This window comes from Schistocerca americana, chromosome 3 (assembly GCF_021461395.2).
Source record: "Schistocerca americana isolate TAMUIC-IGC-003095 chromosome 3, iqSchAmer2.1, whole genome shotgun sequence".
NCBI classification, from domain to species: domain Eukaryota; kingdom Metazoa; phylum Arthropoda; class Insecta; order Orthoptera; family Acrididae; genus Schistocerca; species Schistocerca americana.
In genome coordinates this window covers 970,945,390-970,971,925 of record NC_060121.1, presented here as the reverse complement: position 1 = coordinate 970,971,925, position 26,536 = coordinate 970,945,390, and the positions used below count along the sequence as shown (strand labels likewise).

At 43.0% G+C, this 26,536-nt stretch overlaps 1 protein-coding gene across 5 annotated transcripts in view; it reads right to left on the bottom strand.

Annotated features, from left to right (window-relative positions):
• The window catches only part of LOC124605117 (transmembrane protein 47), a 370,579-nt gene that overhangs the window by 81,499 nt on the left and 262,544 nt on the right, over window positions 1–26,536 (bottom strand). The window contains exon 1 of one of the 5 annotated variants that reach the window (XM_047136582.1): window positions 20,757–20,791. The exons of the other annotated variants lie outside the window; for them this stretch is intronic. The gene's annotated coding sequence lies outside the window, so the exon portion shown is untranslated. Of the gene's footprint in view, window positions 1–20,756; window positions 20,792–26,536 lie in introns of those variants that run through there. 5 annotated transcript variants of the gene reach the window in all.

The window sequence follows — 26,536 nt, the reverse complement described above, 5'->3', positions numbered from 1 at the left end:
CGTATCAGTCCCGTAGCCGTCATTCTATCGACAGTCGAAACGCGGCAGAACGGGAAAAAACCCTATGTAGTACCATGCCAAAGTACCCTCTGGTATGCACTTTTCGCAGTATTTCACAGAGTACATATGCAGTTCTTGAAACTTTGCAAGTAGGGTTTCGCAGGATGGTTGGTATCTGCAACCGTCTGCCAGATCAATAAACTAAAATAGGTCTGCTACTTTACCTATGACTGGTCTTACGTTATCTTTAATCTTCTCACAAGCTGTTGCACCTAGGTGATTGCACGAGTTAACTGATTGCAGCTGTGTGTCACTGATATTTCAGTCATAGGATTTTACATTTCCGCACTCTGTAAAGTGCACACTTTCAGACCTTAACATCTTAAGCAAGTTTCCAGTCTACGCTATACTTTGAACTCTTGTCGAGATTTGCCTGCAACGATGCTTTTCTCATATGACGCTGTCTTATACACAAATTCATTACCTGCAAAAAAAAAAAAGTCTGAGGTTACTATTGTTTTCCAGATAATTAATATACGTGAACAGCAAAGATTTCACTTCCCTGTCGATAACTCGACATCCAAAACAACGTACTGAGTCTTCCCTACCAAGACGCCAACTCATTCGGAGATTTTATCACTGAACTTTCTTCAATAGGCGTTGGTGTAGGGCTGAGTCTAAAACTCTTGAGACGCCAATAAATACCGCATCCACGTGTTTGCCTCGCTCCATGGTTCTCCGGGTGCCACGTGAGAGAAGCTCGAGTTGGCAAGTACACACGACAAAAAACGATGTCACAGCCGTTCTAATAGAGGTTAATACCTCAAAGGTGATGCCCTTTGAGATTCGCTATGGCGTGGACTAAGCGAGATCATGGGTGTGGTAGACATGAAACAACTCACGTCAAGTAAAACAAGTGCCCATGTGTTATATATATATATATATATATATATATATAAGTCGATACAGACGAAACTAGAGGGCGACTTGGGTCAGTATCTAAAATAGGAAATCGCTGACATACGTCGCAGATGATCGCGGCGTAATTGGCAGCAGTAGTTCGGAAACGAAACTGTATTAGGCTGTACGTAGAATACTCGAATACATAAATTTATTGAGAAAATCTTAAAGCTACACCTTTGCATAATTCCTCCCCACAGTCGCCATTCAGATTGAAGTATTTATCTTGTTTGGTAAGAACCAGTGAATGCACAACTTCTGGTGCTTCGACTGCTCAGTCACAGTTTTTTCCAAAACAATCGTAGGGATTTAGCAAATGCAGGCACACATCACCCGCAGAGGACTTAATGACCATTAGGAATTGATATGTCGATAAACCGCCTAAGGTCAGGTATTATTTTCTTTATTACTAGTTCAGCCGAGAACACCTTTAGATCTTCATTGCCATGATGGTGTCTGTTAAATGTTCAACGCAAAGCGTGAGTTCGGAATATGGTGATGATTGTGCTAGCGGAGTTCCAACATTTAATAAGTCACCATCAGGACAATGAATATCTGAATGTCTTCTCGGCTGAAGGGCTACACTAGTAATAAAGCGAATAACACGCGAACTGTCATCGTTCATCTGAAGAAAGCTGCTGATCAGTTGAAATAGCGGAAAACGAATTTTATCGTGAATATTCTGTACCCTTCCGTTGCTGTCTACATACGGACGTCAACTTACCATGAACATTCATCCTTCCCTGTTAAACACCTTCGTATATCACTTTCGGATCCATACACGACACGAATTTGAATTTCAGTGTCCACAGCTTTGAGACATGTTGCCACTAAAACCCGTATTACAGGACGGATTCCATATTTCGCGATATTTTCCATAGAAACACTCATTTTAAACGGCTGTTTTAGTCTAAAGAGCAGAAATGTGCGTTTCTAGTTAACGCAGCTCTAATCACACTGATCTACTGCGTGAGAGTAGTGAGCGGTGGCCCACCTTCCCCTTCGAATTGCCTTCGTACCTTTCTCAGGGCATCTAGCAAAGTAAAGTCATTAGAGAACTCAATATGGACTAAGATTTCCAACATAAGATGAGAGCAATTAAAATGACACTCTTAACTGTTACAGTAAACATGTTCTCAAAATCGCTATGCTCAGTTACAAGGGGGCGAGCAAAAAAATTCCGTTTGAGGGCGTTGCTGCAGCGTATATGCAACGTAGCGCGACTCTGGTGTGGTATATAAAAACCGACAAGGAATTAGTGTGACATTCCTGTCTTGCCAACGTAAATGCATCTAAACAGGAACAATGTGCTGTTATTCTTTTCTTGACTGGCGAACGGAGAATGAAAAATGCGCACGTGGCAGCATGTCTGTCGAAAGCCACCGTTGTGGAATGGTGCGCCACGTTCTGCGTTGGTCGCGATTCGAGGAAGACGCCGGCTGATCCGGAAGATCAGGCTCATTCACTATGGACAACAACAAGAGGACTTTGATGATGCGATTAGGGCGGACCGGGGCATAAACATTCGTGCGCTAGCAAAGGATATCATCTCCGGTGGAATGCAGCACATTATCCAGAAGGAGTTAGGCTACCGTAAGGTCTGCAGCCAGTGGATACCCCGGGCATTGAATGCCGAACTAAATGCAATCCGGAGGGCTGTTTGCCTGAAGCACCTGATTCGTTTCAATATTGAAGGCAACACGTTCCTTGAGTGCATGGTTGCACCGATGAAAGCTGGTGCCACTACTGGGAATCGGAGTCTAAAGTGTCAACGATGTAGTGGTGTCATGCATCGTCGGTGTCCCCATAACAGGGAAACGTTACTGCGCAACGCTGGAAAAATTCTGGCGTGGAATTAAGGCGAAAAGTCCGGGAAAACTGCGACAACGACAACGGGTGCTGCTGCCTCACGTTAACGCACGTCCCCATGTAAAAAATGTTAGAACCCAGAATTTATGTCACTCTAGTGGGACACACATTAATATCCGCTCTATACTCCTTATCTCTTCCCATGCGACTATCGCTCATTCGGTCCCTTAAAAACCGCCTTGAGTGGACGACGTTTCATGTGCAACGAGAATTTGTCAGATTGGCATACAGGGTCTGCACTGTACCGTCTTCGAACTGGAGCTTTTTGGTAGCCCCCTGTTCCAGGGTGATTACAAAACTCCAAATTTATTGATGAAAACATATTACAAACGCTTCATGTGTCCAGCAGCAGCAGAACGAACAATATCTCGACAATAGCTAAATTTGTCAAACTTTACACAATGTATCTGCTTTTACGGAAGTTATGGTACCTGTTATTCTGTTCCTCACCACTTCTGTGTCACGAGGTAAGGGGGAGATAAACACACTTTTATTTAAACATCCATATAAGGAAAAAATCGTACGGGGTCATATCTGGCGATCTTTGAGGCCAAGAATACAAGTCAGTAGCTCGCGGTCCAGTGCGCCCCATCTACAGTTGAAATATCTTCAAATGCGTAACTGGCTTTTTCCACGACTTCAGGACGACTACGACGACTTCATTTTCCAACAGGATTGAACTCCATCACACTGGTACAACAACGTGCGTCAGTTTCTCTATGAGACACTGTCTCAACGCTGGGTAGGGCGCACTGCATTCTTGGCCTCCAAGATCGCTAGACTAGAATACATGTGAATTTTTTTGTGAAGGACAGTGTGTTCACCCCTCTTTACCTCGTGACACAGAAGAAGTGAAGAACAGAATAACAGCAGCCTTAACTTCTGTAAAAGCAGATACTTTGTGTAATAGCTCTCTGGAACAGGGCATTTTCCCTGATAGACTGAAATTTGCTATTGTTATACCTTTGCATAAAAAGGGGGATAGATCTGATGTCAACAATTACCGTCCAATCTCCCTTCCAACAGCTTTATCCAAAATTTTTGAGAAAGTAATGTATTCAAGAGTAGCTTCACATATCTGTAAAAATGAAGTACTGACAAAATGTCAGTTTGGTTTCCAGAAAGGTTTTTCAACAGAAAATGCCATATATGCTTTCACCAATCAAATTTTGAATGATCTGAATAACCGAACACCACCCATTGGGATTTTTTGTGATCTCTCAAAGGCTTTTGATTGTGTAAATCATGAAATTCTGCTAGACAAGCTCAAGTATTGTGGCATGAGTGGGACAGTGCACAAAAGGTTTAATTCGTACCTAACTGGAAGAGCGCAGAAAGTTGAAATAAGTAGTTCTCGTAACATGCAAAGATCAGCACATTCCTCAAACTGGGGAACTATCAAGAATGGGGTTCCACAAGGGTCAGTCTTGGGTCCCTTGTTGTTCTTATTATATATTGACTTGCCATTCTATATTCATGAAGAGGCAAAGTTAGTTCTCTTTGCTGATGATACAAGTATAGTAATCACACCTGAGAAACAAGAATTAACTGATGAAATTGTCAATACTGTCTTTCAGAAAATTACTAAGTGGTTCCTTGTAAACGGACTCTCACTGAATTTTGATAAGACACAGTACATACAGTTCCGTACAGTGAATGGTATGGCGCCATTAATAAATATAGACCTTAATCAGAAGCATATAGCTAAGGTAGAATATTCCAAATTTTTAGGTATGTCCATTGATGAGAGATTAAATTGGAAGAAACACATTGATGATCTGCTGAAACGTTTGAGTTCAGCTACTTATGCAATAAGGGTCATTGCAAATTTTGGTGATAAACATTTTAGTAAATTAGCTTACTACGCCTATTTTCACTCATTGCTTGCATATGGCATCATATTTTGGGGTAATTCATCACTGAGGAATAAAGTATTTATTGCACAAAAGCGTGTAATCAGAATAATAGCTGGAGTCCACCCAAGATCATCCTGCAGACATTTATTTAAGGATCTAGGGATATTCACAGTAGCTTCTCAGTATATATACTCTCATATGAAATTTGTTATTAACAACCAAACCCAATTCAAAAGTAATAGCAGTGTGCATAACTACAATACTAGGAGAAAGGACGATCTTCACTATTCACGATTAAATCTAACTTTGGCACAGAAAGGGGTGAATTATACTGGCACTAAAGTCTTTGGTCACTTACCAAATAGTATCAAAAGTCTGACAGATAACCAACAAGTATTTAAGAAGAAAATAAAAGAATTTCTGAATGACAACTACTTCTACTCCATAGAGGAATTTTTAGATATAAATTAAGAAAAAAAAGAAAAAAAAAAACAAAACAAAAATATTAAAAAAATAAAAAATAAAGAAAAACAAAAAACACAAAAAATAAAAAAGTTGTTATATTAACTTAAGTATGTTGTTAAATTAACCTAATTATGTCATGTATTGGAAAATTCGACTTGTTCCACATCATTACGAAATATCGTATTCATGATCCATGGAACTAGTATTAATCTAATCTAATCTAACGAATTTAGCTGTCATCTAGATATTGTTCGTGCTGCTGCTGCATACACGGAGTATTTGTAATGGCGTGGCAAAAACTTAAGATTTTCTGAGCATTTTGTAATTCATCCTAAGTTTGCATTATTTTTTAGCCAATAAATATGGAGTTCTCAAATTACCTCATTCTTTTTAAAACACCCTGCGCAGTGCTACAACACCTACGCTCAAAACCGTTGTTTCGGACACACTATCTGCAGCCAACTATTTGATCTTATACAACATATTGCATCTCAGGAATTGTCAAAGCTCTTCTCAGCCGTACCATTGCTTGCACGACCCTGTTACACTGTCTCCAGTGCGCCTTGTCACGAGAGCGTCGCGGCAATCCATGATGCAGCTCTCTTGGTATATTCTTCTGGGACGCGTAAGAAAGTCCACTATCATGCTGTCGCTACTGGCGTCTCCGCGAAGTTAACATGCAGCGTGTATGAAATTCCACGTATAGTGCTTGGGAATGCGAGGTAATCCGTATGTGGATGGGGTTGTTCGTTAACCGAACACCAGTTGAAACAAACATTATCCCCTGTTTGACTTCTGCTTGACTTTCTATCCTTGGCAGCAACCTCACTCTCACAGCCACTTCCTGGTCCACAGTCTATAAGTACAGGTATACGCAAGCTCTACTGCAATTTGAATAAGTTAAAGAGTTTCATTCAACAAGTTTTGGCCTATCCTTGTCTTGCTCAGATGATTGGACCAGTTCATTCAGCCAGCAGTATTTTTAATTGTAGTTCACCGTGGGATCGGAAGCGCAGAGCGACATGACATTTCCCACAACACTTTGCCAAGTGCGATAGCTACATCCCAGACCAACGATAACCGTAGACAAAACGATGGCTCTGCAAGTCACTTACGATACTCTACATTACCAGACAAACTAATATTGAATCGCCTTAAAAGAAAACAAAGGTCTCTCTGGAGCGCTGTAGATAGTGTAGAATTGGTAGCAGATGGTCATGTGGCCCTGTACAGCTTGGCCTAAGTCATGGCAGCGCAGTGGTGCTTATGTGACAGTCCGTTGTTTGGAATCACGAAGTAAGATGGGTCGAAGTGCACACACAATTGCAAAAAGGAGCCTGTTTGGAGTTGCTCACGACTACATTGTGAATGGAGTTGCCCAATCCGGGTGAATAAACGCGGTCTGTCCACCAAGGAGTGGTGTACTCAAACAAAAAAAATGGCTCTGAGCACTATGGGACTTAACATCTGTGGTCATCAGTCCCCTAGAACTTAGAACTACTTAAACCTAACTAAACTAAGGACATCACACACATCATGCCCGAGGCAGGATTCGAACCTGCGACCGTAGCGGTCACGCGGTTCCAGACTGAAGCGCCTAGAACCGCACGGCCATGTACTCATACAACTCGAAACTTTTAACATGGCGAAAGAAAGGTAATCGTCAAAAGATCCTAAACGACAGGGAATGGAATTGTATAACATTTATTGTCAGTCACAATCGGTATCAAACCCCATAGTAATTGCTGCTGTCCGTGAATGCAAGTACATCTCACCAGTTTCCGAGCGAAGGGAACTGCATGTAATGACCACTGGAGTCTTAAGGTACTTCCTCACAGCGGAACAAAACGCTGCACGTATTCAATGGAACAAAAACATACAAACTGGAGAGTAGCTGACTGGAGGACGTAGTGTAGTCCGACGAGTCTCAGTTTCTTCACCTTTCACTTGATTAAAGGCGTCGAGAGCACAGACCGCCCAATGATTAGTTTACCTTCCAGTTTCTGGATGATTTAGTTCAGGATGAAGGTGGTTCTGTGATTTTTTTGGGGATGATGTTCGTACCATGACTTGAACCCACTCGTGATACCGTGAACATGAGCGGTGATGTTCATTTGAACATTCTCGGCGACCAAGTGTTGCCCTTTCTTCTGTTTCTTCATAATGTGTATGTCGTCGACACATCCGTCTTTCAAGATGATAAACAGCTGTGACCACAGGGCTTCAAGCATACGTTCCTGGTTTGACGAACATTAAGGCACCCTACAGCACGTCGATTAGCCCGCTGCATCACCCGATTTTATTTACACAGAAAATGCCTCGAACTATTTCGCACAGCGGGTGAAACGTGGCAAACAACATCTCTGCAGAATGAGATGTTCACTCTGCACTCTGTCTGTAAAGTTTGGAAGGTAGGAGACGAGATACTGGCAGAAGTAAAGCTGTGAGTACCGGCCGTGAGTCGTGCTTCGGTAGCTCAGTTGGTAGAGCACTTGCCCGCGAAAGGCAAAGGTCCCGAGTTCGAGTCTCGGTCGGGCACACAGTTTTAATCTGCCAGGAAGTTTCAACATCTCTGCAGTTTGGTAGCTTTAGGGGACCTGATCACCAATAAGTGCCTTCATCTGGACATTGCATAGCTGAAGACACAAGTGGACACACTTCCTTACAGAACTGAGGTCATTTTCAAGATCAGAGGTGGTGTTTTACGGTAGTAACGTGACGTTTCCTGAGAAGGTTGACTAATTTGTTGTCCTGTGTTCTTATTAGCTGAAAATACAACGCTGAACTATTCAACTTATTCCTGGACCAAATTGAACTGATGGAATACTGAACTCAATTACTAATATTAAAACAATATCAGTAAACCTCTTGACGGAATTCCTATTCTTCATGACGTACAATCACGAGCAAGTGCCGGTCCTACAGATTATTCTGTTCAGACTGGTTGGTCAATATGAAATGCACCGCTATAGCAAAGTAACTAAAACGAGTTTTGAGGTTATTGTCTCTGATTTATTTTATTTTTTATTTATTTATTTATTTTTTTGAAGGGAGGGGGGAAATGTTTGGGGGAAATGCTAGTCTACTTACTGCGATTCTCGCAATGCAACCCAACTGCTGGTGTATGCGTCTATATCACTGGCCACATTAATAATTTCACTGAAAGTTCATATTCGTCAGAAGTGTCGCTAAACCACGGAGTAAAATTCCAACTACATTTGTTAGATTTACTTTAAAGAGTAACAAACGTGCTTTAGATCTCCACGCCTTCTTTTGCGTTAGGTAATTTATGATTTTAATGATATTAAAAAGAATTTCCACGCCGCTGGAAAACTGGCGAGATAATTGTGGAAATTCACAAAGATTTGTTAACAGCCATCTAACTGCAGTTTCTTGATTGAGTATCTTCGTCATTTTCTGTAGTGGTACATCTGCAGAAGAATTTACTCTCTTAGTGTACATTTACTGATCAAAGTTGCTCTCCTAAAGGAAGAGAACGGAACAACTGAAAGGAATACTGTGCAGTGAGAGCGTAGACTCAGTCTGTAATTTGTACCAAGCTTATTAAAAAATGTCACTTATTTAATTAAAATTACAAACTAGTGTAAGCAGATGCGTTTATTATACTCCCCAATATGGGTTTCGAAGGATTACACCATTACTTGTCGGATTTATGTTAGTCAATAAGGCCTGGATATATTTTGGTAATGTGCGGTACACGCTTTCAGTCATCAAAGGCTTCTTTTTCCACTCGTATTCACATCATATATATACTTTCTATAAAAGAAATAAACGAAGATGGTTTCCCAAGTCCCAACGGTTTACAGGAAACTAACAGGTGTAAATGAGACTGTAAATAGCAGACTGTGACCGTTAAAACGCGGTGCATCAAGTTACCCTATAGTCGTACATATAACATACCCACGCCTTATTTATTCACCTTACGACGTAAGTATAATCCTTCGAAACGAGAAGTGATAAGCATAACAAAAGTGACAGGTTGCAAATAATTTGTGGTTTCAGTTGGCATTCATAACGGTCACAATCAAGCTTAGGCTAAACTTCTAGAAAGAAACAAGTTTCCTCATCTGTTTTTAATTTGCGTTTAATTACTTGTATACCATAACGTTTCGGCTGTGCAGTCAAAACGTTCAACCCAGTTCACTGTTCGCTACGAACAGTAACACAACTGTGGCATTTATTATTGTGAGAGAGCACCGAGATCAGCGCTCCCTCGCAATGCAATAATAAATGGCATAGCCGTGCACTACTGTTTGCACTGAACCGAATACCGTGGCGACAGCTCTTAAGCCCGGCCAACCACGGACTGCCCGAGAGATTACATGACTAACACAAACCATGTGTAGTTAACGGGTAAAAGACCTTATTGATACGCCCGTTTTACGCTCTTGAACTGCGTTGGAATGAAATTCAATTGGCGAGTTTTAGTGACAACACCGTTAATGTAGACCGTGTGGACAGAGGGAAGTCGGCATCCGCAAAATATGTAGTCAGTATTGATTTAAGATTACCACTCGCAGCCCGAGAGAAGCTCTGAAGAAGAAGATGACGACCGTGTTTGCAGTTTATAGTCAGTTCACTTTCTTAGGAGTCGGCGTATTCACGATTGCCCCACAATCATCGAACACTGAACTATCAGACGCCCTAGGAAGGAAAGGAGGATGTTTAATTAGCGTCTAATCTCCTGTCAACGGGAAGGTCATTAGAGATTGAGTACAAGCTCGGATAGGGAAATGTTAGGGTAGGAAATCGCCGGTGTCCTGAAATGAACATCAGTCTTTTGCAGGATCCTGGAGTGCATTGTACGTCCAAATAATATGACGTTCTTGGAGGAAAACAAGTTTCTCTCAAAGATACACCAGATGCGTGAAACGCAGCTTGCTTAACACACGACATCTCGCAAACAGATAGAGGTGAATAGATAAATCCTGTATTCCCAGATTTCCGATAGGCGTTCAACACTGTACCATATCGTCGGCTAGTAACCAAGAACTCATCATACTGAGATTCGTCGCAAATGTGTGTTTCCATCGAGGAATATTTGACTAAAAAAACCAACAGGTTACACTGGACGGCTGACCACAGAAATTACAGGAACGTCGGATGTGCCGTCTACTTTTTCAATACGCAATACACGACTAAGTTATAAGCAGCATTAACATATTGCTCGCTGACGATTTGGTTGTGTACAGGAAAGCATCGTCGTCGGATGATTTTAAGGAAAAACAGAAATATGTAAAATTTCCACTTGGAGTAATGAGTGGCAGCTTCTTCTAAACGTAGGTAAATTTAACGCAGTGCCTATAACAAAGAGAATGAACTCGATAGGAGCTGATTACAAGATTCGTCGTTTAAGTATTTAGGGTTAATACTAAGGCGCGATATGAAGTAGGACGATCACGTAAAATCAGTATCAGGGAATGCAAGACTTGGTTTGTTGCAAGGGCTCTGAGTAAATACAATGCATGTGTAAAGGAAATGGATGAAAGACGCTAGTGGCCCAAATTCGAGAGTACTGTTCCAGTGCTGGAGTCTTTATCCAGCAGGCATGGCACGATGTATCGAACGAACTGAGACGCACGTTGCTGTGATCCTAACAGCTCGGTATAGCCCCTAAGAAAGTGTAACAAATGTTGTATGGGAATTTACATGAGATTCCTGGGAAGGAATACGGCGCAGCTCTCGCGAAGCGCTGTTTGGTAAATTCAGAGAACCAGTGTTCGAAGAAGACTGAGCGACCATTTTTTTGTAACCACAATGTATCTCCCGTAGCAATCACGAGAACAACACACGAGAAATTAAGAGTAAGCGTAGAGCCAGATACACAGTTTTACGTCGCTCAGGTTTTTTTTTTTAGAGTACAAAACAGCTTAAGTTATAGGCGCCCAAGTCATGACTTAAAAGAGCATTTTTTTTTAATTAAAAGCACTCCTGGTTCTTGTGAAGTTAGATGAGACATAGGAACCAAAACGGCATTTGTAGGTGGATAAAACTATGATGAATAATGACTGTGGACCTTGAATGCTATTTAAAAAGCAACACACAAGGTAGAAATGTCAAATGAACAATTGCAACGAGCCAGATCACGAATGGAGTATGTCTGGATGGCCGGACGTGGTTTTCGGCAGTGTGAACCGGGGACATCCGACGTGGGTACGGTGCCCAGGTTGGTGCTGCTCTCGCTCGAGCCCTCTAACAGCTGTGCACAACACTGCACTGCAGCCCTCCCATTCTGGCCAGCTGTGGCTGCGGCACACAAGCAGCGATGCTATCTCGGGCACTGTGGCCATAAAAGCTGCCTTCCCCATCTCCCTGCTGTAACGACAGAGACGGGCGTGGGGAACAAGCCTGCCATCATTCCATTCTATTGTGACGCACGCTCGTCTTTCTGTTTTAAGAGAACACCCTGCAGGAATCTGTTCGACAATCTTGGACTTGGACTGTCACCAATCACGCTACCGACTCCTGAAACTATGACTTGTACACTAGTTATAGCGTCCCCAGTGCCATATTACGGAAGAAGACATTCATAATTTGTAAGAGATTTTGTTTTCATGTAGCCGTAAAATAATAATTTCTCTGTCCAAGTTTCAAATGCAAAGAAATAATTTATGACAAAATGATCTAAAGAGGTGACAAGATACAGCCTTTTGTTAATTTTTTAGTCGTCACTTACTTCTTCTCTTGTCTTTATTGTGTACGTACAAGATCTTGCGAGTGCTGGCGAATGTAAGCATATTTGTATGAGTTAAGCATATAATATACTGATTTAATATTATTGTGCACTTTTAATTTGTAAGAGGTGATCCCGATTTCATGTCCGCCTTCCTTGAATTAACCTGCATTCTAGTAAATTACAGCTCAACAATCGCAGCGGCCGATGCAGCCAACGACGCCATTACGTGGCGATATTAACTTATGAAAAATTAGCGGAAGCGGAAAACTCGCCCGCTATTAGCATAATATTAATTTTTCTCCACAGCCGCACGAAGTTGCAGAAATACTTAGCTTTAAGATTCTTATTTTCAGTACCATAGCTGAGAGCCAGAGCCAGGACTCCGACTACAATACAATGGTTAACGGAGGTAAGAAAAATACTCTCGCGCGTGTGTGGGCCGCAATTTTAATTAATAACTAAAGATTTCTTGCTTTAAAGTGAACTGACTAGCCGAGGAAATTAATATGAAAAGTTTATTACATTGTTCAACTAAAATATCATTTTTATTAAGGCCCACCACGTAAGTCGGCAACAATCAAAAAATAATAATAACAATAATAATAATAATATATTAAATTACGACGGCCGACGGACGCACGCTACAGACTCCTGCGACTATGACTTGTACACTAGTATCGGCCATGTTCTACTGCTTTTGCACGTACACCTGCTCTCTCCTTAGCCACCGACCACTGTATTGTGCAGTGTACTCAGTCCACCAGTTTCATTAGCCCCCTTTCCCGTTCCATTTATGGTTGGAATGCATCCAGATAGATTGACGGGCGTCTCTCTATAAGTCCTAAATTCTCCAATTCCGGCGTCGTGATCACTACGCGAGAAGTAGTGTATGTTCTGGAGCCTTTTTGGAATGTGAGCTCTTGGAATTTTGTGAGTAAGACTACTCATACAGCGTAAAAGGTGTTTGCACACAAGTGTTAAAATGTAAAACAATGAAAAGTCCAATACTCCGCAATAGCTGTATTTATTGAAATCTATTAGACACACACACACGACCTGTTTCGCAACTTTTACGTTGCATCTTCTGGTGAATATAATGTTACGTCATATGGATAGGGGACTATTACAGAATGCCACAGAGTAACAGTTGGCGAAGTTAGGTAAATTTCTCAGTTTTCTTCAGTTTGTGAAATCATAATCAATGGTGAAAGTCGAGTCTGTGTTAAAATCACGATGAACTGTCATCTTGACCGATGAAAATGTGTTCCTGTGGGCCTATGGCGAGCAACGGACGCCTCTCTTAAACGCTACCCAGGAAAATTTTTAGGTATAGGCCAAAATATTTTCCTGGATAACATGTATAACAACTCGTCTAAAAGAATAAATCTGTTGATACAGGTTGCAGTCGTTATTCAGAGATGATGAAGCTTGCAGAGGAAAGACTACCATGGACAGTTACATCAAGACTGTCTTCGGACTGAAAGACTACGACTACGACGACGACGACGACGACGACGACAAGAACAACAACAAAAAGATCATTATCTGCTGTAAGTTCAGATAGTAAGTTTCGTGCCACCATGTTTGGAATAAATTGCTCTAAGATTTAAAGAATTACACTGAAACATGACACAAAAATTCATCCCCTTTTGAGTCGTCATGCGTCGAGCGAAATAGCAGACCGTTTGAGTAACGGAACCAGGTTCAAATCTTGATCCGAACCACTTATTCACTTTCTAATTAAAGGTTCTCAAGAATGTATTCTGGTTTACAGGGATGCTAGATAACAGCAGAATTATTACTGTTATTGGAAAGTGTAAACACACACGACCGCTTTGTTGTTTAAGAGGAAAGTACGCGCCTTTGCAACATGGACAGAGTAGACTTGTAATAGGAAGAATATGGAGTGTACTCATACAGAAAACATTGTGTCCGTACCTCAGGAAACGGCGGTCACATATAAGGCATCAATTATCTCTTAGTATTAGGTAATGCTTTCCTGATAATACTCAAATTTCTATTTACATACAGATCAGAGCATAAATTAATTTTAACACCAAAAATTCGGGTTTTGTTTACTGTGAGGTTACATAACACATCGCAAATTTGTTTTCTTAATTGCTGTTCAGCAGCTCTGATGTTTCTATGTACTTTAGAACCATTATCGAACCTTCCCTGTTAACAGATTTACACTTACGATGTTCTTCAACTATTGGTGTTATACTCGTAAATGATATGAAACAAGGGTTTCCTTAGAGGGAGGAAAACACGGAAGAGTACAAAAAGGTCGACAGAGTAACTCATCGAGAAGAAGACATTTTCGATATCGTTCTTTGTAACGTGTGTTTAGTACTGGTATTTTGCCGTACCCGTCAACATATATATCTCTGACATTAACATCTCACGCTGCTCCACTGCTGCGAACAACTTATGGCTTCAAGAGAGAGAACAGAGGACGGCGTTTACCGCTGACACTGAGCGTTGCGTGAATAGTCTTTGAGCTGACGTCACCCACTTTCGATAAAGTGAATGCAGTTGGAAACCTGACATTTGTTACGAGGCAAGTATCGTAGCTTCAAAGGCTAAAACCGAAAATAAAACGATTTCATAATACGGGAATGGGTGTTCTGACAGTCATCAAAGTCATTAGTCTGAAAAAAAGACTGCATTTGTAAACAACCGCCATTTGAAGGTTAACGAATCTAAAGGCTACATAACCAGAAGTCGCTGACGACACATTACCGTGTAACCGATAATTACAACCAGCTGAATGGAAAGACAGAGGAAACAGAAAATGCAAGTTGTATCTTAGAGACACCCCATTCTCAGCAGCGCATTGTCAGCTTTCAGTCGTCTCATGTCTACACGAATCTACCCCACAAGAATGCTTGGTCGACGTCATTTGACATTTCATCTACAAGGAAGGACGAATAGTATGTCTCACTGACGGTGAGCCCATTAGAGATGAAGCAAAACGTACAGTTGCGAAGTATGAGGAAGGAAATAGACAGTAAACTTTCCAAATGAACCATGCCGGAAATTTCATCAAGCGATTTAAACAAAACACGGGAAATGCAAATTGAGCGGCTAGATGCGGATCTGAAAGCCGTCCTCTGGACTACGAGCCCAGATCATGAACCACTGTCCCACTAGGCTTGGCATTTCGTCAAAAATTTGCACAATACGGAAAAGAAAATCGTGCTTATTCGGTTCGGTGACAAGTCAAATCTTTACGTCTGGCGTCAAAAACTGTAGGAGTATGAAGTGCCAATTTGTCATGTCTAAAAGAGTAATGTGTAGATGTCAAAATATCGAATCTGCAATCGTTACTCTTTGTTCCCAGTTAACATGTACACGAAAACATTTGTTTCAGCAAAATTATTTAGACGGAGATGCCCTATTCCTAAACAGAGTCAAGAACGTCAAATAATTTGGGAACGATACTAACACATCACAAAGCTGCCACGAAAGTGGCAGAAAATAACACTGACGCAGATATGAAAGTGTCCGCCTCCGTAGCTGTCAGCGTAAATGGCTGCCGTGCGGAGGAACCGGGTTCGATTCCCCGTACTGCTATCAATTTTTTTTCGTAGTGGGAAGACTGGTACGGGATGCTCTCAGCTTCGTCATGCCAACTGAGGAGCTACTTGTGTGAGAAGCAGCGGCTCCAAGGTTTAGCAATTCGGCAAAACGTCCGGGAGAGATGGTTGCTGACCACCTGCCCCTCTACACACCAAGGTAGAGGATGACACAGTGGCCGGTAGCCAGCCTTCGGAATTCCAGGGCCTGAACGAGGAGCTCCTCTAATATGAAAATAGGATATTACAAGGGATTTTTTTGAACCAATAAACACCTTTAAGCGAGCCCGGATAGCTCAACCAGTAAGATCACTGTCAGCGAAAGTGCAGTTTTAATCTGCCAGGAAGATTTTTATTGTCATCCATCACACGTATCAAAATGCAAAGAAGACAATGCTAGATCACCGTTCGTTCTACTGTTACAAGTTAGCAACAATTTTCTTCATAGAACATAGGTAACGCAAAGAATTTCACTATGATTAGCTTCAGTATTCCAATGCAACATTAATTTTCAAATCGATGCCAACGAGTGTACTTCTGGGGAATGGATTACACGATAAATTTTACTCTGGGAAATGAAACGATTCATTGCCTCTAAGAGTGAGTCCCCGCAGTTTTAAACGCATCTCAGCATAAATCCACGTCACAGGGACTTGCGCGTTGCGTACGTTTTGGTCTATTTTTGCTCCGATTTTAGCTCCCTCGACATGTGAGATCACTAGCATAGCGAAGCCCCCACGGCCAGCCTGCAGCGGTACGAGGTGTTTGCTTCTGCTAGTCCGCACCAGCTGGTGGCTATTTCTGACAAAACCTACAAGCAATAAGGCGCCTGGACTCTCATTTGGGAGAGTCGAGGTTCAAACATCCGATTAGCAAACCACACCTTAGTTTTTTGCTATCTTCATAAATCACTCAAGGCGTGTGCCAATATATTTTCTATAGATAGGCCATGCTTCGATTTTCTGCCCCGTCGTTGTCCAACTGATCTAGTTTGATTAATGAAACACGTATAGCAGAATGTGGATGACGCATAAGAAGCAGATGCACTCCTAGAGTCTGGATCGGCCGCAGCTGATTTCTTCTCCAGACTGTCGACACCACGGCTGTCCAACGCGCAGCCGGCGGGCCACATGTGGCCCAAGAAGTGAGTATCTATCACACGATCTACTTTATGGTAACTTACGATAAAATTCTATTCTAAATTCCCGCTCCACCCCAATCTCTCTCTCTCTCTCTCTCTCTCTCTCTCTCTCTCTCTCTCTCTCTCTCTCTCTCTCTCTCTCTAACATTTTTTAATCGGCGTGTTAGTGTTAACCATATTATGAGCTGTCTAAAAATAATCGTCTTCTTCCAACGTAGCGCAGGTAAACTAAAATGTTGGACACCCCCTTGTCTGAATATTTACCACATTGCAAATAGTCACATTCCTCTAGCGTCTCTGATTCAAATTTGGATCAGAAGTACTCGAAAGTTGTACTTACACTCACTTACAGTACTTACTAATATTTTCTCGAAATTTCAAGTAAAAATGTATCTTACTGTGAAAAAATTAATATAAATCGACTGACAATTAAGATGTCGAACAGATAACTCTAAGTCCTGTAGGTGATATCAAATCTTGGATTACAATGAATAAATTTGGTTCTAATAATGTCGAGCAACTTGGGATTTAACATATCATTCGCTCTCAACGAAGAACACAAGTGGTAGTTGCTCGTCATGTTAATACTCAAATTTCTATTTATACACATCAAAGCACAAATTAATTTTTAACACACAAAAATTAGGATTTGTTTACTGTGATGTTACATAGCAAATTTGATTTCGTAATTGCTGTTCAGCAGGTCTAACGTTTGTATTTACTATACAGCCACTATAAAAACTTCACTGTTGACAGATTTATACTTATGTTCTTCAACAATTGGTGTTTTACTCGAAAACGATATGAAACAAGGATTTCCTTAAAGGGAGGAAAACACAGAAGTGTACAAAAAGCTTGATAAAGATGGAGTATCTCTTCGAGAAGAACCTTTGCGAGAGAAGCCTCCGTATTTTATTCTTTGTATCAGTGCGATTACTGTTTAGCTTATGTCTCGTACTCCGTGAAAGGTACACGAAATGCAGAGACAATGGGAAGTCAAAGGCTTGCTTACTACGAACAAAAGAAACGTGGCACACTGCCTATGATTTCGAAACTATTGTACCTGGGCGAGCAGGGAATTTGTTGGAAAGTAATCCTCTTCGGTAAGATTGGCTCTATTTTTTTTTTTTTAAAGTTTGCCGAGTTGTCGTGAATTACCGGGTACAACTGTATTGTTTAGACTTTCGCTGGTGTCATCAGTAAAAATTTTATAGGCTAACTAAATGGCTATATCTATAATATCCCACTGTTTGAAATTTCAGCAGCTACAACAGACGACTGGTAACATTCCAAGTGACTAATCAACAATGAAGTCTACATCCGGGGATACCATCTATGTTTCCTGGAAATGATCCATTGGACATTAGTCTCTTACAGTCTTCTTTGTACCAGTTCACAAAAAATTTGCCCCATGTCTTTAACTTGAGAAACATACAATGTATCACGTAAATTAATACATGACTGACCTTAAGAAGTTATAGGACATTTCAAGGCCAAATGGTCAGATTTCAAATAGTTACTAACATTTTACAATCCATCGTTTGGGGTAGTAATTTTCCAAAACCTCTGCCTACCCAGCGACATATTTATGTAAACGTAGATTTATGACACTGCACAGTAAATCAAACGTTTACAATAATCAGGATTTTTTTCGCGTCATAAAGTTCGAGAAAGGGGATAATATTGAACTATCAATCCGTCCGTCTATTCATGAGCTAAACTGGTGGAGCGCTCGTAGTTTTGCCACTAAGCAGCACTTCGGAAAGTATGTCTAAAACCGATTTTCGTTGCTGTACCTGGCAAAAGGAAACTGAATTGGAAGGTGGAGCATAACTCATGAGATATTACTGGCCAGCAGCAGCAGATAAACAATTCAAAATTTTATACGAGGAATGGGAAAGGAAAAATGGAAAGCAACACGTACGATTTAGAGCCTGAGAGAAGGGGTTGTTGCTGTTTGTCATTTATATCCATTACAGTAAAACTGTGGACAACGTTAAAAACAAATGGGTCGATCAAAAAGTTTCCATTCGAAGACAGTGCAGTCGAGAATAGGAATGCCAATTACGCAACATCGCTGTGGGCAGTGAGGCTCATCCCACCGACGCACCAGATTGAAGACACCAGTTTCGTAAAACACTGTGTCCTGCTCCGTGAAGTAGCCGGAACTGCCTGCTGCACATCGTCGTCCGACAGGAATCTTCGACCTATCGAGGTCCTTTTTAAGGGATCGAAGGCGTGACAGTCACATTGGGACAGATCAGGACTACAGGGCTCGAGTTGGCGTAACTTCTGTTAAGACATTAGCGATATGGGAACGTGCGTCATAATGGAGCAGCAGCAGCACCACCCATTGTCGCAGTTGGATTTTCGACTTTCTCCAATGGATGCCTACCGGTGTTCGTGCTCCGGCAACCCCCCCCCCCCCCCTCCCCTCCCAAAAAAAGTAACCTCACTTTAGTCCTGTTTGGACGCATTTGGAAATAACGTCGCCGCTTTTCACGTTCCCACAGTCACCGCGCGTTCGTCAGAAAGACAAGAATGCCACATAAATCCCTAACCCAGTCCTTATATATCCGCATCAGAGTCGCGCTACATTGCATGTATGCAGCAGCAACGCCCTCAAACGGAAATTTTATAGCCTCTTATAGATACAATTTGTTGATAAAAACGTTTTCAAAATGAATGTTTGAAGACAGGTGTTAAATGAAAGGTAACACTAAGATTTCTTCAGTAAACGCTGTAATGGAGACCAACACTACGTATTCTGCATGTGAGATGGATTTCCCATCTGTAACAACGTTTGTCTAACCTCGGAGCGGATATGGTTGAAAGCCAACGTAGCATCATCGCAAGGCGGCGCTGATATTATGGCAATGCTAAATTTCAATGATTGTGAGATCTCCGCGAATACCTTCGACACTTTTATTGGTACCCATAGAGCACACACGCTCGGCAAAACGTGAAATGAAATGAACTTTAGTCAGATATGTTGGCTGGATAAGCGTCAACAAATTGACAGATTAATCTAAGGCCAAGTGTTTTAACCTTGTCCTTCAACAACCCGTCCACCGTCCCAAACAGAATATAGTTTAAGTTTTCCTTAAAAGCGTGTTTCGCGTTTCCGTAGCACTAATAATTAACACAGTTCAGTACTCCGACAAGAAATTATCTCTGTGCGCTGCCGTAACTACTTTCTCAACAAATCTAACTTAGAAGAACAGTATGCAAAGCGAAGCTGAATCCTCTTGTGAGAGTCATGCACTACATATGGTATTGTTACATGCGACAAGAGCTATCATTAATGCGTTCGCGACGTCTCAAAAGACAGAGCAAGCCAACGAAAACTGCTTACGAATCTTATGCATTATAGTTAACGTCTGGGCGTAAACCTGTGGTCACACTGAAAAGTCTGAGGCTGCAGCAGCGCGTCAATGCCGAGACAAGAACGAACTATGCAAGTACATATTGTTTCACCGACAGTACAAACGCAGCCGCTCCAGTCAGCTCGTAGAGGGTGCATTTCAAACAACGTAAAACAGTTTACAGTCGCAACACATCGCAAATGTTATACAATGGTCTTATACTAGGTCACATTTTCAGAAATTAACTCTAAATGATCACCAGCGACACTATATTGTGGAAGGTCTGAAGAGTTAAAAATTTCCATTTGGGGAACTACTCAAAATGCTGCGTCTATGTGCGTAGTAACTAGTTTTTTACAGTCTTCAACTTATATATGATAAAGCGCCAGGGCATTACAACTTCCTTTTCTCCGTTACTGTTCGAGAATAATTTGAAGTAGGGTTAACACTGCAACGAAATAGGACTTCCTCCAATTACTGATCCGCTATACAATATAGCGGAGGACAGGAGAGAGATGTATCATATCAGGCGGGCGTCATTTCTCGACGTGTTTGAAATAACTGTGTTGCCCCTATACAGAGGAAGAAACCACACTGAACACCAGCAGCGTCGACTGTGAGAAAACTTCTCTGGCAGTGGTACCTACGGAAGGAACAGCCGTGAACCGTGGAGACTAATAAGCAAGACCCTCTCGCTAGGCTAATCAGTTCCATTATGACAAGCAAGGACCGCCACTGCGAATCGGCAGGTAGACACACACACACGCTGCACACCAAATCTGTCTCCCCAGTGAAGTGATTCACCCGACAATTACGTTAACACACCTGGAAAGAAAGCAGTTTCGTCGAATGTGCCTCTGACCGGCCGCAGGAATTACTGTATTTACGGCTGAAACAAAGGCACAGTCTTTGCAGCAATCGCGGGCGTAGCCTCCTCTACTAATCGACTAGTGCTCTGACTTCTGAATACGCATTCTGAACGTCGACTGCAGGAACTTCGGAAGCTCTAAGAGCGCACGCACACACGCAGTCGGATCGCGAGTAGCGAGCCGGAGGAGCGAGTGTTGGCAGAGTGTGGAGCCCGGTCCGGCGGAGGAGATTACGCCTGCTGTAGACACTGGCCGTCGGCAGAACGAATCGACTGGACTGGACTGGACTGTGGAGCTCTACTCGACACGTCGCGACACACGCGGGAGGCGGCGCGGGGATCCCGCGGGATGCGAGCGACGCGGCGGCCGACTGGCGGCGGCGGCGGCGGCGGCAGCCCCCGCCCGCCAGCGGGAGGCGGCGGGCGGCGGGCGGAGCGCCCGTGACGTCACGCCCAGATCGATCCCGAGCGAGCGCAGCCTCGGACGCCGCGCCGCGCCCGCCGGAACGCCGCCACCGCGCACGCGCACTGCCCGCCTGCGTTAAAGCCGACGATCACCTAACTACTCTTTATCGACAGCATCCGAGGGTTGCCGCTTATCTGGCTTCTCCGAGATACGATCACCGATGCGCTACTGCGCGCCGTGAACTATAGAGGGCAGCAATGTAACTACCCCGAAACAAAGAGCTCTCCAGGGCCTAATCACTTGCCGTTATACACGGAAATCGGCTTTTGAGTAATGCAAACAGGAGCAGCCAAAGATTTGGTGCTGCATCAGCGTTTTGCACAGCAACACGCGCACGTCGCAAACAGTGGCTTACTTCCTTCCCACTACAGTTCCCAAATGTGACGAATCAGAGAACGGTGGCACTGCGGTTGCTTCGTACTCGTCGACTCGTTCTCTCTTACTGAAACGTGAGACTAGTTCGACTTAGTAAAATTTTGGAAATTTGTGGTATGGTCTTATGGGATCAAACTGCTGAGGTCATCGGTCCCTAAGCTTACATACTACTTAATCTAACTTAAGCTAGGGACAACACACACACACACACACACACACACACACACACACACACACACACACACACACGAGGGAGGACTCGAACCTCTTAGCACAGAAGTTGAGTGTATGATGTTGTTGTAAAGGAGCACTGACAGGGCAAAGATGACCGACTCTCGGCATCAGATAACCTCTGACGAAGCAACCTTTTGAGAGATTGTGGAGAACAAAAAATGAACGTTAAGTTCTGTAGTGTGTACAACTGCAAATGTGCTCCATGAGAGGAACAGAAGGAGTTCGATGCGACAGCCCTCGCTTCTGACTAAGAACACACAAAACTCGTCCAATGCAATCTCGTTGTGTTCTTGCTTACTCTACTTCTACCGTGAGGAAACGAGTGCACTGGCAAACTAATACAGTGCATACAGCAATGTCACTGTTGCATTCCCTCGACAAAAACACGTTGTGTATTCTTTTGGTTATGTTAACTTCCGCTTATGGGCTAATTGCAGGTAGTGCAGTGTATCATTTGTTCTAGTAACTTTTTCGATGACTGCTGCAATGTTATTAAAATTATTGACCATCATTTATAGGATACCCTTCAGCAACGTGTCCTTTTTCCTTATACTGTCGTCAACGGACACAGCAATATGTCTAAAGTGTGTGTCTCGACGTAATTGTTAGACATTATCTCTACAGAGATTAAATACTAAAACACAGCGCCGGGCGCGGTGGGCGAGCGGTTCTAGGCGCTTCAGTCCGGAACCACGTGGCTGCTTCGGTCGCTGGTTCGAATCCTGCCTCGGACATGGATGTGTGTCATGTCTTTAGGTTAGTTAGGCTTAAGTAGTTCTAAGTCTAGGGGACTGATGACCACAGATGTCAAGTCCCATAGTGCTTAGAGCCATTTCAACCAAAAACACAGCACTCTTTTAAAAGACACACACACACACACACACACACACACACACACACACACACACACACCACCTTATATAAAGCAGTGTGTGTGTGTGTGTGGGGGGGGGGGGGGATTTCCTCCCACGCCCCTGGGTCAGCGACAACCAAATTTGGCACAGAAAAAGCAGGCTTCAAAAGTATCAGTACCTTGGGTTTTATAATCTCCTAGCTCCAATAGGACTTACGGTAAATGCAAAAAGGTATTCTTGCCAGACCCTCGCATATGCTGCCCTGCACGACAGCCCTGTTGTGTCGGAACAGTATCGACCTGCCAAATCAGCCTGTTTTACAGAGCTGCCTACACCTCACTGCCAAGAAACAAGTGTTCCGGGCCTCGACATGTAAGCTGCCTTGCATGACACGTGTGATGTGTTTCAGTACTCGGAACTTGGTCCTGAAACTCATTGAAGAGTACACGTTCTTTCAGTATGATGATGCTTGTTATCAGTGCAAGAAGTATTCGTAAATGGTGCAATTTGCGACAGACTAGCGTCCCTAAAAGAAGACACATTGTGAGGACTTTCCCAGGATGCATGTGCAAGGATCTGAACCTTTCCGGGAAGAGGGAATACACTTTATTTACACTGGTAGTTTTTTTTCCAACTGTCACAGGGTTCATGCTAAAGCCACAGCGTTTCGTTGCCGCTGGCGCCAGAAAATATGAATTCTTCCTTTTCTCAACGTACTGCTCAATACGTTTTGTCATTTTTTTAAGTCACCTGTTCTTCCAGCAGTTGACGTGCGACCACTGTACGAAATTTATCTGATACTACACTGAAGCGCCAAAGAAACTGGGTATGGGCATGCGCATTCAAATACAGAGTTATGTAAACTGGCAGAATACGCGCTGCATGTACAAGACAACAAGTGTCCAGTGCAGTTGTTTGATCGGTTGCTGTTGCTACAATAGCAGGTTATCAAGATTTGAGTGAGTCTGAACGTGGTATTACAGTCGGCGCACGAGTAAGGGTACATAGCATCTCCGAGGTAGCGATGAAGTGGCGATTTTCCCGTACGACCATTTGACGAGTGCACCGTGAATATCAGGAATCCGATAAAACACCAAATATCCGACATCACTGCGTCCGGGAAAAGATCCTGTAAGAACGGGACCACTGACGACTAAAGAGAATGGTTCAACGTGACAGAAGTGCAACCTTTCCGCAAATTGCTGTATATTTCAATGCTGGGCCTTCAACAAGTGTCAGAGTGTGAACCATTCAACGAAACGTCATCGATATGGGCTTTCGGAGCCGAAGGCCCACTCGTGTGCCCTTGATGGCTGCATGACACAAAGTTTCAAGCCTCGCCTGGGCCCGTCAACACCGACACTGGACTGCTTATGACTCTAAACCTGTTGCATATCATAAATATCACGTATCATAAATATAGCACGTTACCCAATTTCTCCTCACAGTCATTTTAAACATTGATGAGATTATCAGTGCTTGCCCCAAATTTAAATACACCTTAGCAGTAAATAAACTGCTGAAATAATGTTTCAACACTTATATGCAATCCATCTTAGCGTTTCAGTGTTTTTCCGTAAATTGTCGCTTTTCATGAAACCCACTGTGCAACCCGTGGTGACGCAAAGAGAGCCCTTTGCTTTTATATCCATAGATTAGCAGTTCTGGAGTTCATGTGGTGCACGTTTACACTAAGTGAATAAAAACGAGACATGGGCGATGTGAGCTGGAATGTAAGTCATTCAACTATTTCACAACGCCTCACCTGCCAACACTGTGCTGAAGCACTGTCCAGCTTATTTTTAACCAAGGAAAATCTGAAAGCTGCCGAACTAGTTTATTCACCCTGCCAATGTGTAGATCTCTCGTGGTCATTGCTATTCTGGCACAGTAAAGGTAATATGATACTGTACACCCCTCCCCTTTCGGTTTAACTACTATGTCAGCCACCTACGTCCTGTCGTGAGGCGCACACAGAAAACCAAGTGTACCGCCCCCAGCATGCTGTCACATCTCTCTGTCGGACACAAGGATCATGTGAGAATGGGAAGACAAGTGATTTGGAGGTGGTGCACAGCAAGCTGCGTTCAAGGAAATCCACCATCCAAACGTGGTCCACCTCACGCCAGCCACACCGATGGAATTAAGTGAACAGGAACACGACACTGTCCACTGACGTACAGTTTCCTCCTCCAGTGCGATGCTCCACCAACGTGCGAAGTTTGTGGAAACTACTTCTGGTAGAACTTATTGTAAGTGGGCGCCTGGATAGCCATGCGTGTAAAAGCGCCGCTTCCCAGATGGGGAACTACGTCGGCCACGGATCGAATCCGCCCAGCGGATTAATGACGGGGGTCGGTGTGCTGGCCAGCATGGATGTGGTTTTTATGCAGTTTCCCACATTCCAACAGAAGAATACCCCGCTGGTCGCTGGTTCAGATGGAGCTGCATCCACCGACAGCGAGGACTCCTCTTAGGTTTGGAACAGATTTCTCATTCATAAGGTGTGCACCTCCGTTCCAGTCCCTGATAGGATCTTTTTTTGCGACCACTGTTCTTAAGCCGCGTTATGTGGCTGCGATTGTTACACCACTCCTCGTAGCCAGATTGGACAGTCCACATTGATATACCAATAAATTATTCACGGTGTCGTCTACAGAAATTACGACAGCTCTATTCCGACATTCTTTAACGTACCCAAGTATCCGATTCATGTTACTGTGCCGATTGCATAAAATTGGCTGGCACAGAAGCCACTTCACTTCCAGACAAGTCAGCGATGGTGGGTCAATGACCACATCGTACCAGTTCTATCCCATCTACATGCTCCAAAGCGATCAATGTGGTAATACACTGACTAGCGAGAGTAGCTGAACCAATCATAAGAACGTTTTCCAAACGATGGGTGGATTTTAATACGCGAGACAGCTGCAGTCAAACTGATCTTATCAGTCACGAACCACATACTTCTGTCAGCACAGCCAGACATTTGAACAACTCTGTTAATGTTTGTCCCTGGCGTATCGTCATAACAGTTTCGCTTGCGAGAGCGGACGTCAAGATATGCATGCTGATACTCCAGTGCGCTTATGAAAATGCTGTTGAGTATCCTAAATCCGTCATCATCGTACTTCGCCACTTTAAGATGTTTCTGAATGGACAATCTAGCAAATGGAGGACTCTAAATAATGGCCTACTTCAGTCCTTGCTCCCATTCCGTTGAACCAGTATATCTGTGACACGCCAGACACGGATTCCATGAAAATCCAGTACGCAGACGATCCACCATCAGTCTTCCGGAGTGAAGATCTTAAGCACTGTGAGAATATGGTGACAAGTGATCTGCCGAATTTGAGTCATTACTTAGATGGGTAGATCACATAACTAATGAGGAAGTATTGAATAGGATTGGGGAGAAGAGAAGTTTGTGGCACAACTTGACCAGAAGAAGGGATCGGTTGGTAGGACATGTTCTGAGGCATCAAGGGATCACCAATTTAGTATTGGAGGGCAGCGTGGAGGGTAAAAATCGTAGAGGGAGACCAAGAGATGAATACACTAAGCAGATTCAGAAGGATGTAGGTTGCAGTAGGTACTGGGAGATGAAAAAGCTTGCACAGGATAGAGTAGCATGGAGAGCTGCATCAAACCAGTCTCAGAACTGAAGACCACAACAACAACAACAACAACAACTTCCGTAAGTGGAGATTTCATGCCTAGCCTAAATAAAACTGGGGTTACTGCATTCCATCTAAATAATAAAGAAGCGCAAAGGAAGCTACATGTGCCTTTCGATTGCATTGAAGCA